We start from the raw sequence: 10609 nt of genomic DNA on the forward strand, positions 1-10609 counted from the left end.
TTAGGGTGAGCCCCTCAATCAGGGCAGGCTAAGTATAGTTCTGCTGCCATTTACCCATATAATTAGGATAACAACATATCATTATCCCTGCATTCAATAAAGAGATTTGTAACCCAACACCAGCAAAAACTGATTGCTTTGGCAAAGCAGCTCCATCATGCTGTGCACCTAGAAAGAGTAGATATGTTTATGCAAATACAGTCTGTTCCTGAAATCTTTTCATCTTGGCTCATTGCTAGATGTCAGAGGAGAGCTCATTCAGCCTTTGCTTACACAGGTAATCCTTGTCCTGTGGCTTCTGGCTGGATCCCCCTGCAGGTCACATCCTTCCATGTCATCCAAGGGGGATGGTGGGGGTGGGGAAATCGATGACTACTGGCCAGGTGCAGGTCTCTGCTGTTCATAGGCTGCTCTTGCTGTCACTGATGGTTGAGGTGGGATACGTCTGCCTGCTGAGGGCGCTGCTGTGCTCCTGCAGAGATGGGGTGTTACTCAGGCCTACGATGTCTTGACTCTCAGCCCTGGGAGGCTGGGATGATGAATCTTTCTGGAGTCTGGGTTGGGGGGCAATTAATAATGCAACTAGAGAATTAAAAGCCCCATTCAATTATAGTAATCCCTCTCCCAGCAGAAACCCTCCCTGTAAGTTATTAGTACCATGCTATGGTCATGCAAAGAGACCCTGTCCAAGATCAGGGCCTCTTTTGTGCCAGATATTGTCCAGACCCTATCCAAGATCAGGGACCCATTGTGCTGGATGCTGCATGCTGCACAGACCCCCAACCTAGATTGCAGACCCTGACTGAGATCAGGCCCCCATTGTTCTGGACCCTGCACAGACAACAAACAGGCACTGAGAGATGTAGGGAGTTGCACAAGGTCTCTGGCAGAGGAAGGAATAAAACCCAAGTGTCCTGATCCCATGTGCCAGACATGAGGCGCTCCTGGACCAGCCCTCACAGCATGGGAAATAGGTTGACAACATTTTCTCTAATAAACAAGGGGCAGCTGCTGCTCCGGCTGGTTTCATAGAGCAGGCAGCCACGGCATTCTCCTTTCTGCTGCTGGTGCCTGAGGTTGCAGAGGCTACTCAGCTCACGCAGCCAGTAAGAGCCGCCCAGGCAGGGGGACCCACACACACACAGCCCTGAGCTATCCCCTCCCTGTACCCTGAGCAGTTTTCAAACTTTTTGAGCTGAACCCACATCACCCACAACCAGACAGGCTGGGTGGCCTGCTGTGGTGAGTCAAAGGATGGAGGTGGCACTGCCTTCCTGGACCCCACTGTGCAGAGCTGGCCCAAGCCCCTCCAGCCCCTGCCCCCACCACAACAGAAGTCAAACTACGCCTGAGGGCCCACCCTTGTCCCGGAGCCCCGATTTCCCCCTCTCTCCCACTGGGCCCTGGAGTTTTTATAGCGTGTTGAGGGGGGCCTCAGAAAGAAAAAGGTTGATAACCTCTGTTCTACTGCACCCCTGCCACCTGACTCCATGCAGCATGATGCCCCCTATTCAGCCCCTGCCCCTCTTCCTGAATCATGGCGCCCTCTACTGACACCCCATTCCAATCTCTGAAGAACAGCAACCCATACTGAGCCTCCACCATGATCCTTGCAGCACAGCACACTCTACTGGCCCACTCGCTCCCAGCAGCACGGTGCCTTCTACTGAGCACCCCACCCCACTCTCTGCAGCACAGGACCCCTTACTGCCCCAGCCCCACTCCTTGCATATTCCATGTATGTCTCCTATCCCATCCAGTCCCACTTGGCCTGTGTGCTGCAGGCTGGGGCAGGCACCATCTTGGATCCTGGGGAGGTTCAGGCCTCTCACCTTTTCTTGGCTGAGGCAGCACGGTCCCGCTGTCGGCGGTTCTTGAACCAGTTCCCCACCTGGGTGGGGGTAAGGCCAGTGGCATGGGCCAGGTGGCGCTTGCGGGAGGGGTTGGGGTAGGGGTCCTGTAGGTACCATTCCCGCAGCAGGTTCCGTGTCTTCTCCTGGGGAAAGAAAGAAGGGCAGTGGGACAGATACCAACACGGGAATGGGGTCAGCAGGGAGACCCTTATGCCCCACCCTGATGAGCCTCCCCAGCCATACACAGTCCCATATAGAGCATTCACCGTCCTGGTGGGCAGCAGCATCCACTGCAATCTTTCACTGGGCAGTGGTTGTGGGAGACAGGATCATCTCCTCCAGTCTGTCCCATCTGAGGAGGAGGTGGGATTGCCCTACAGCGCCTTCCTCTTGGGGGGGGGGGGGGGGGGGGTTGTCCCCAACAGTCTATTTAATCATGGCCCACAGTCTATTCCCTCGGGGTGGGGGATTGTCCCCTACTGTCTATTCTCTCACCAAGGGACTGTCAGTCTGCTGCTCATGACCCTTTTCCTCTCCTACCCCACCACCCGATGCCCTGCTCACCTTGAAGCTGCTGGCCCTGTGCTGGATGTTGCTGTTGGGGAAGGCTGAGAATGATAGTCTCCTGCATGATGGGTACTGGTCCAGGCCCCCCCAAGGTCCCTGGGGCCCCACAGGGTGAGGCCTGGCTGAAATAGGGTGCTAGCAGGGCTGAGGTGTGGGGGCCCAGCAGCTCCAGCTCAGGGCAGGCCGGCACCCATGGAGGGGCCTGGTGGCACCTGTGGGCAAGGGTAGGTGGCAAGGCCCAAAGGAACCGTGCCAGACGCTCGAACTCCCCACTCTCTTGCAGGGCCTCACAGACTCGAGCCACCTGCCCTGGGGGGAAGAATGACAGACCAGGTGGTGGTAGTGGCATCGGGCCAGTAGGGGGATGGGACCAGGGCGGAGAATGGTGTAGGGTTGAATATTGGATGGAGAGGTAAAGGGCAGGAGGCAGGGGTGTATAGAGCAAGAACGGAGTAACAGGGCAGGGGATCGGGATGGGAATATGGGATGGAGGGGGAATGAAGCAGGTTTGTATAGGGCTGGAATGAGAGGAATGGGACAAGCAATCCGAGTATGGGATAGAGGGCTATGGGTCTGGGATTGGGGTGTGAGGAACAGAGAGGGACAGAACAGAGGATTGAGGGGAGTGTGGAACAGGGCAGGGGGTTGGGAGAGGCCTATAGGAGGCAGCCAGAGGGAACTGGACAAACTGAGGAGGGGAGAGAGAAATAACAGAAATTACGTTAGTGCCACTACTCAGTAACCAGGCAGAGCTTTGCATCAGTCCCACCCCGTCTCCCCCTGCCCTGGGCAGTGCCATGGAGGGCCACCTGGCTCAGCCAGATGAGATGGCAGCTCTGGGGTTTGACCTCCAGACTCACCAGCTTTGCTGATTCTCTTAAAGCCTCAGTTCCTCGGACTGTGGGAGAATCACAGCCTCCATGAGGGAAAAGGCACTTTCTAGCCTTTCTGGTTGTGGAGAGAAGGCTGGGGACAGGGCCGGCTCCAGGCACCAAGCACCCAAGCTGGTGCTTGGGGCGGCACCTGGAGGGGGGCGGCGCAGCGCTCTGGCCGCCGGGGGGAGAGCCGAGCCGAGCCCCAGCAGGGGCTCGCCGCCCTGCCCCCGGCGCTCTGGCCGCCGGGGGGGGGGGGGGAAGAGAGCCGAGCACCCACCGGGGCTCGCGGCCCTGCCCCCGGCGCTCTGGCCGCCGGGGGGGAGACCGGAGCCGCCGCCGGGGCTCGCCGCCCTCCCCCAGGGGCTCCGGCCGCCCCCCCCCTGGCAAAAAAGCCAGAGCCGGCCCTGGCTGGGGACATGACCCCCACCTCCCCTGAAGGCTGGAGACTCAAACTCTTGCCCCCCCCCAAAAGTTGTTGATGTGATCTATGCCCACCCTAACTCCCCAAGGAGGCTGGAACCAGACCCCTGCCCCTCAAGAAGGCTGGAGATGTGATCCCTGCTCCCTCCCCACAAAGGCTGGAGACAACCCCCCAGCCCCACCTGAAGGGTCACAAAGCAGAAAGCAAAGAAAGAAGTCAACGTGAATTACTTTTTAAAATCTTGGTTTGAAGCCAATCTCATGTGGTTTTGAGTGGCTGACTCTGCTGGCCCAGTCAGGCACCCAGAGAAAGCAACTCACTGGTCATGTGCTAAAGGTGGATTGGTTTGAGATGGTTAGAAAGGGGACCAGATGCCAGGCCATCCAGCTAGGCACTGAGAATATAAATAAGACATATGGACTGGGGACCATTTCTGGGCCCTAAGGACTCAGGAGCCCCGATGAGAACCAGCAGACCAGGGACTCCAGGTGAGAGAGAGATTAAGAAGGAGCAGAGAGGTGGGCTCCCTTGGGATATGACCTTAGTCAGACTAACAATGAGTCCTGCATCCGGCTTTGGGGTCCACACTTCAAAGAGGATGGTGACAATCTGACAATCCAATCCATAATAGTGAATAATTAGGAGTTTTAATAAAGAGAATTTAAAATATGATCTACCCATCCATTCCCCCCCAATATACAGCTATACATCCAATACGTATCTATCCATCCATCCAATCTATATCTATCTATCCAGTCATTCATCCACGCACCCCAATATACAGCTATCCATCCAATACTCATCTACAGGGCCAGTTCTATGGGTGGACAAGGAGGGCAGTTTGCCTGGGGTGCAAACTTCCAGGGAATGCCAAACTGCTGGGCTTTTTTTTTTGCTCAGCGATGAGGTGCCCAAAATTCACTACAAATACATGTCTATCTATCCACCCTAATAAACATCTATCCATCCAATGCACATACATCTACCCAAATCCCATAGCCATCCCCAATATGCATATCCCTCCATCCCCAATAAACTTCTCTCCATCCATCCCAATACGTATCCACCCACACATCCCCAATATGTATCTATTTCTCTATTCATCCCCAATATGTATATATCTGTCTAACACTCAATACTTATCTATCAATCTGTGATGGATTGGGGGGGTGCTTGGTGGTGAGTGTTGATCTGTACCCCAAAATGTGGTTTATATATTGGGTTTCTGTGACAGGTGCTGAGCCTGTTGGAGGGAATGGACAGTTTGAACACCCTTCTCAGAGACAGATGCAGTCATAAGAGCAGTGATTCAAACCATTTAGATTAAATTGTTCCAAATGCCAAGCAATGGAGCCGCCATCACAGGGGCATTCTTCTAGATCAGTGGCTCACAACCTTTCCAGCCTACTGTACCCCTTTTAAGAGTCTGATTTGTCTTGTGTACCCCCCAAGTTTCACCGCTTAAAAACTTATAAAATCAGACATAAAAATACAAAAGGTCACAGCACACTATTTCTGAGCAATGGCTTTCTCATTTTTACCATATAATTATAAAATAAATAAATTGGAATATATTGTACTTACATTTCAGTGTATAGTACATAGAGCAGTCTAAACAAATCATTGTCTATGAAATTTTAGTTTGTACTGACTTCACTAGTGCTTTTTAAGGAGCCTGTTGTAAACTTAGGCAAATATCTAGATGAGTTGTTGTACCTCCTAGAAGACCTCTGAGTACCCCAAGGGGTACACGTACCCCTGGTTGAGAACTACTGTTCTAGATGGTCCAGCTGACCCACTGCCAGTCTGATTGTCTACACTGGGAAATGGGACAGGGCAGAACAAGCCAGTTCTCTGGGTGGATACTCTTCCAGAATAAATGTCACTAAATTCCAGAATCATTGCTCTGCTCCCTATTTCCCCATACAGACAAGGCCTAAAGAAAAGGCAAGACTTGGCACCATGGTTGCACTGAACAATGTGATGATTAGGACCAAAGACCCAACTTCCCTGAGAAATGGGAGACCAATGTGCAGGGCACACTGAGGTTATGGCTACACATCCGGAAAGGTGTGATTGTGGCACAGGTAGGCATAACATGCCAGCTTCAATCTAGCTAACATAGGTAACAACAGCTGTAGCTCGGAAGGGAAGCCTGGCACACTGAGTGAGATTAGAAGAGACTGGATACGTGTGTTTCTAAATTTTCTCCAAAGTTTTGTTTCTGCTGCTGAATATGGTAGCTGGATTTAAGAGGATGCACTGGTGACAGCCAGGTGGACCTGCTCAGTAAGAAGGGTTTGACACAGACAGGGGTTGTACCCAGATCTCATGTTAAGTGTGGGAGAATTGTGAGATTCCTACCCCAAGACGAGTAAGGGCAAGAGACCAAACACGTGATGGAATGCAAGCAGGGTGACCGGACTGTGGCTAACCTGTAAACATGACAGCATCTATCTGTCTATCTAGACTTTTAGATCAGAACAAAGTAACAATCTGGGCTGCAATTTGTTGCTTTATTATTGCTTTATTTATTGTGGATCCAGTGGAATATGGATTGCTTTGGCAAATCTTTAACTTAAAAAAATTCTAATTATATTACAGAAAAAACATGGGATTTATTAATAATAATGCGGGGGGCTTTCTATCAGTTGTCAAACTTGTTTCCAAAAAATTAGAAAAAAGAATGGTGAGAGAGAGCAAGAAAGCGAAAGATGGGTGTGTTTGGTGTCTGATAGAGATAGATAGATAGATAGACAGACAGACTAGCATGCTGGGTCCCTGGGATCAGCTGGAGCCTTTATCAAACCAATAGCCCCTCTACATTCAGATCAGAGGTAACATCTTTTTAAAGGATGTAGGAAGATCTTTGCTGGGAAAATTCACACAAGATAAAATAGTTAGCAACTTTAAAAGGATATCCCCAATCTAACGCTATTTGTTTATCCAATTGTGGATGATACTGTCTTGTGTCTCTGCCTGCTTTCTGTCTCTTCCCCTGTCTATTTCCTGTCTTTCTAGGTCCCTGTCAGTCTAAGATTGTTCCTGTCTCTCCAGTATCTGATAAAATATTTGCATTTTGCTAATAAATTGTTTAAGAAATCTGGCTCACCAGTTGCTAGTAAAGACAGCTGAACTTTCTCAGAGGATCCAAAGTGTGCTAGGAATCATAAACCCATGTTGCAAACTTTCATCCAAATTAAAAAATAATAAATGCCTTTACTTTAAAAAATAACAGCATGAATGTATTTCATTAATAAAATAATACACGCATGTCAGCTTTCCAGCAATGTATCACAAACCCATGGAAGGGGTAATAGCCATGGAATGACAAAATCCCTTCCATTTCCAAAGCGCTGGAATAACGAGGAGGTTATTCGAGTTAATGATTATTACTGAGCACTGGAGTTATGCTACCCGGAGAGGTGAGCTGAGCCCCACTGCAGAGATTTACAAATAACTCAGCATGAAGGAAATTCGTTAGCTGTTGATTTGTTCAATTGTCAGGTCCTTTCAGAACAAAAATCCCCCTTTAAGAATCTTTTAGCTGAAAAAGTGATGGGGGTTGAAGGAAAATGTCCCCGAAATAGACTAAACTCAGTCGCGAAGGTCAAAACCTGGCAGGGAAAGGAGCTCATAGGCGGGGGGCGGGGGGAGGACGGCAGCAGTGAAGGGGTGAGATGAACCTGCGCCCTGCCCTGAATGCACACACTCGATGGCCCCCTTCCGCTGGAAGGATAGACGCAAGAATTGGGGGTGCTGCAGCACCCCTCAAGTTTCACAAGGGGCTCCGCGCCCGGAGTCCCGGCTGTGGCCCACGCCTGGGCCCCCGGCCCTTACCCCTGTCCGGGTCTCCCCTCCCCTCCTGTGCGCCCAACCCCAGCTGAGGGGAGCAAGACACGGACAGGGCTCGGGGCTTCATCACCCCTACTACTAAAAGCTGGAAGAGAAGGTCAGTAAGTCCGGGAGTTACCTGCGGCAGCTGTCGAGTTTCTCCAGGTGGAGGCTCAGGGGTGAAAGCTGGAGGACCCTGCGCTCCCCCACCGAGCCCCGGAGATGCTCCGCGATGAGCGGAAGCCGGGAGGTTTCTATGCTCTGTGCCCTGCGGCGGCAGCTAATCGCTTTGCCCGCGAGTTTCGCGCAGACCTGGCGTCTCGCTGGCTGGCAGAGGACGGGAAGGCGAGTGCGAATGCGGGGCTGGCAGGGGAGGCAGCTGAATGAACACGGCGGGAGTTCAGTTTCTCCGGGGTCAATTCAGAGTCACCCCCGGCCTGGGGGGAGGGCCAGATTCCGGGCACTTCGGGTGGACATTGGGTGCAGAGTGAGGCTGATGACGGGGGTGTATGTGGCGGAAACCCACATCTGGCAGTGGGGTGTGGGGCCTGTGATGAAGGGAGGGATAATCCGAAGAGCGGTGCCCCCACCTTCTTTGCTCCTCTCTAATTAGTATGTGTGACCTAAATGCTCCTCCCTGCCCTCCACCCCACCATGCTCATCTATCCTCTGCACCCATCCCATCCCCACCATGCTCATCTACTACCTCCTCTCACCCTGCTTATTTACCCTGGCCACCGTGACCCCCACCACACTTATCCATCCCGCCCCCTCCGTCCCCCCCCCCACCACACTGGTATACCCCCTGTCCCCAGCCCCCACTCTGCCACACTTATCTACCCCTGCACCCATAGCCCCACTACACTCATCTACACTCTGCCCACCACCCCCTCACCATACTCCTGTCCCTGGTCCCTTTCATCCTTGCAATACCAGCCCCCACCCCAAATCACAAACCCACCATTCATAGAATATCAGGGTTGGAAAGGACCTCAGGAGGTCATCTAATCCAACCCCCCTGCTCAAAGCAGGACCAAACCCCAACTAAATCAGTCACATCTCCCTTTCCCTTCACTGCACCCCCAGTCCGAAACAGGAGTATGGAGGTTATATTTGCTCTGTATTTGGCACTGATGCAACCACTAGCCAAAAGTATAACTGGGTTAAACAAATTAGAAAGTTCATGGAGGCTAGGTCCATCAATGGCTATTAGCCAAGATAATCAGGGACACAACCCCATGATCTGGGTATCCCCAAGCCTCTGACTGCAGGGATCTGAGACTGGATGACAAGGGATGGATCACTCGATAAATTGCCCTGTTCTGTTCTGTTCATTCTCTCTGAAGCACCTGGCACCAGCCACTGTTGGAAGGCAGGATACTGGGTGGGATTAACCATTGGTCTGACCCATGGTTGTCCTTATGTTCGTTGCTGGAATCCTGTGTCCAGTTCTGGTGCCCACAATTCCAGAAGGATGTTGGTAAACTGGAGAGGGTTCAGAGAAGAGCCATGAGAATGATTAGAAAACATGCCTTACAGTGATGGACTCAAGGAGCATAACAGAAAGAAGGTTAGGGGTGACTTGATCACAGTACCTACATGGAGAACAGAAATTTATCTAGTTCTCTTCAGTCTAGCAGAAAAAGGTATAACCAGATCCAATGGATGAAACTGAAACTAGACAAATTCAGACTAGAAATAAGGTACAAATTTGTAACAGTGAAGATAATTAACTAGGCTCATGGTAGATTTCCATCACTGGCAATTTTTAAGTTCAGATTGGCTGGTTTTTAAATTATCTGCTGTAGTTCAAATAGGAATTAATTCAGGGAAGTCCCATGGCCTGTATTATGCAGGAGGTCAGACTAGATGATCACAGTAGTCCCTCTGGCCTTACAGTCTGCCCCTAGGGCTGTGCCCTGCAGTTTAAGCATGTTGCTCTGTCCTGGTTACATCCTTTTTGTTCTCTCAGTTCCAGAGGGGTTTGTTGGGAGGGAGTCGGGGACACTTCAGGCCCTACCTATGCTGCCCCCTGGCCTGGGGGGGGCAGCTGTGGCAATGTGGGGAGTGGCAGAGCTGTGTGTGTGGTGTGGCTTTGCTGGCCAGTGCTGTTAGGAGTCAGAGCCAAAGCAGCAGCTGTGTTAAATAGCCTTTCTCAGGATCAGAGCTGCAAGCTGCTCGCAGCCAAGCAGGAATTGATGAGCCTTAAGGGATTAGGGTGACAACAGCCTCGCTGATCAACCACTTAGCATTCCTGCACTGTGTTAAATAAGTAACACCTGTTCACCCAGCTGAGCTGCCAGGCCTGGCTGAGAGCAGCTACAGTCCACCTCTCCCCCAAACAGAAAAGGAACTCAGGAGCCCTGGCTGCCAGCTCTCCATCCACTTCTAACTACTAGAATCCACTCCCCTCTCAATGCTGGGGATAAAACCCCGGAGTTCTGATTCCCAGGCTTCTGTTCTAACAAAACAGTCCATGTTATATGCCATTGGCACAACTTCTCATGTTAGGCCAAGGGGCCTGGTCTACAGTTGCTGGGTTTCTAGTAACCTGACCAGAAGAATGTGCCTGTGGTGTGAGGAACGATGTGCTCCAGCTGCCCCCTTAGTGCCCTTTAGCTGAACTGGCTCTTAGAGCGGAGTGACTCTAGGAAAGCCAGGTGCAGCCAGTGTTCTTAGTGAAAACGGGACCATCAGAGACTGAAAGGCCATGGTGGGAGCTATGGGGTGAGCCATTTGCAGAGAAGGCCTGTGACCCATAGCAAATGGTGGGAGTTCACAGACATGTAAGATCATTTTGAAAAAACAGGGGTTCTGCTGAATTGGGCATCAGCCTGCAGCATTGACTGGGCTCTAGCATCAGTACATTTTACACCCTCATGACAAAGCAGTTTGTTATCATTAGGGTTCAGAACTAATGTTCCATTGAGGAAACAAGCCAGTTTGCGCTTCTCCCAGTTGTTGCTTCAGGCAGTTGAAGACTCAGGCAGGGCCTCCTATATTTAGATCTGCAGCCCCCAGGGCAGGTTCTGTGCTTCCCTATGCCATGTAAGTGAATA

General features: G+C 51.5%; 1 pseudogene; it reads right to left on the minus strand.

The window, feature by feature from the left end:
- Positions 1 to 400: 400 nt before the first annotated feature.
- Positions 401 to 2769, minus strand: LOC112102772 (annotated as a pseudogene).
- Between the last annotated feature and the right edge of the window lie 7840 nt (positions 2770 to 10609).

This window comes from Terrapene carolina, unplaced genomic scaffold, assembly GCF_002925995.2.
Source record: "Terrapene carolina triunguis isolate 2854851 unplaced genomic scaffold, T_m_triunguis-2.0 Scaffold50128, whole genome shotgun sequence".
NCBI lineage: Eukaryota > Metazoa > Chordata > Testudines > Emydidae > Terrapene > Terrapene triunguis.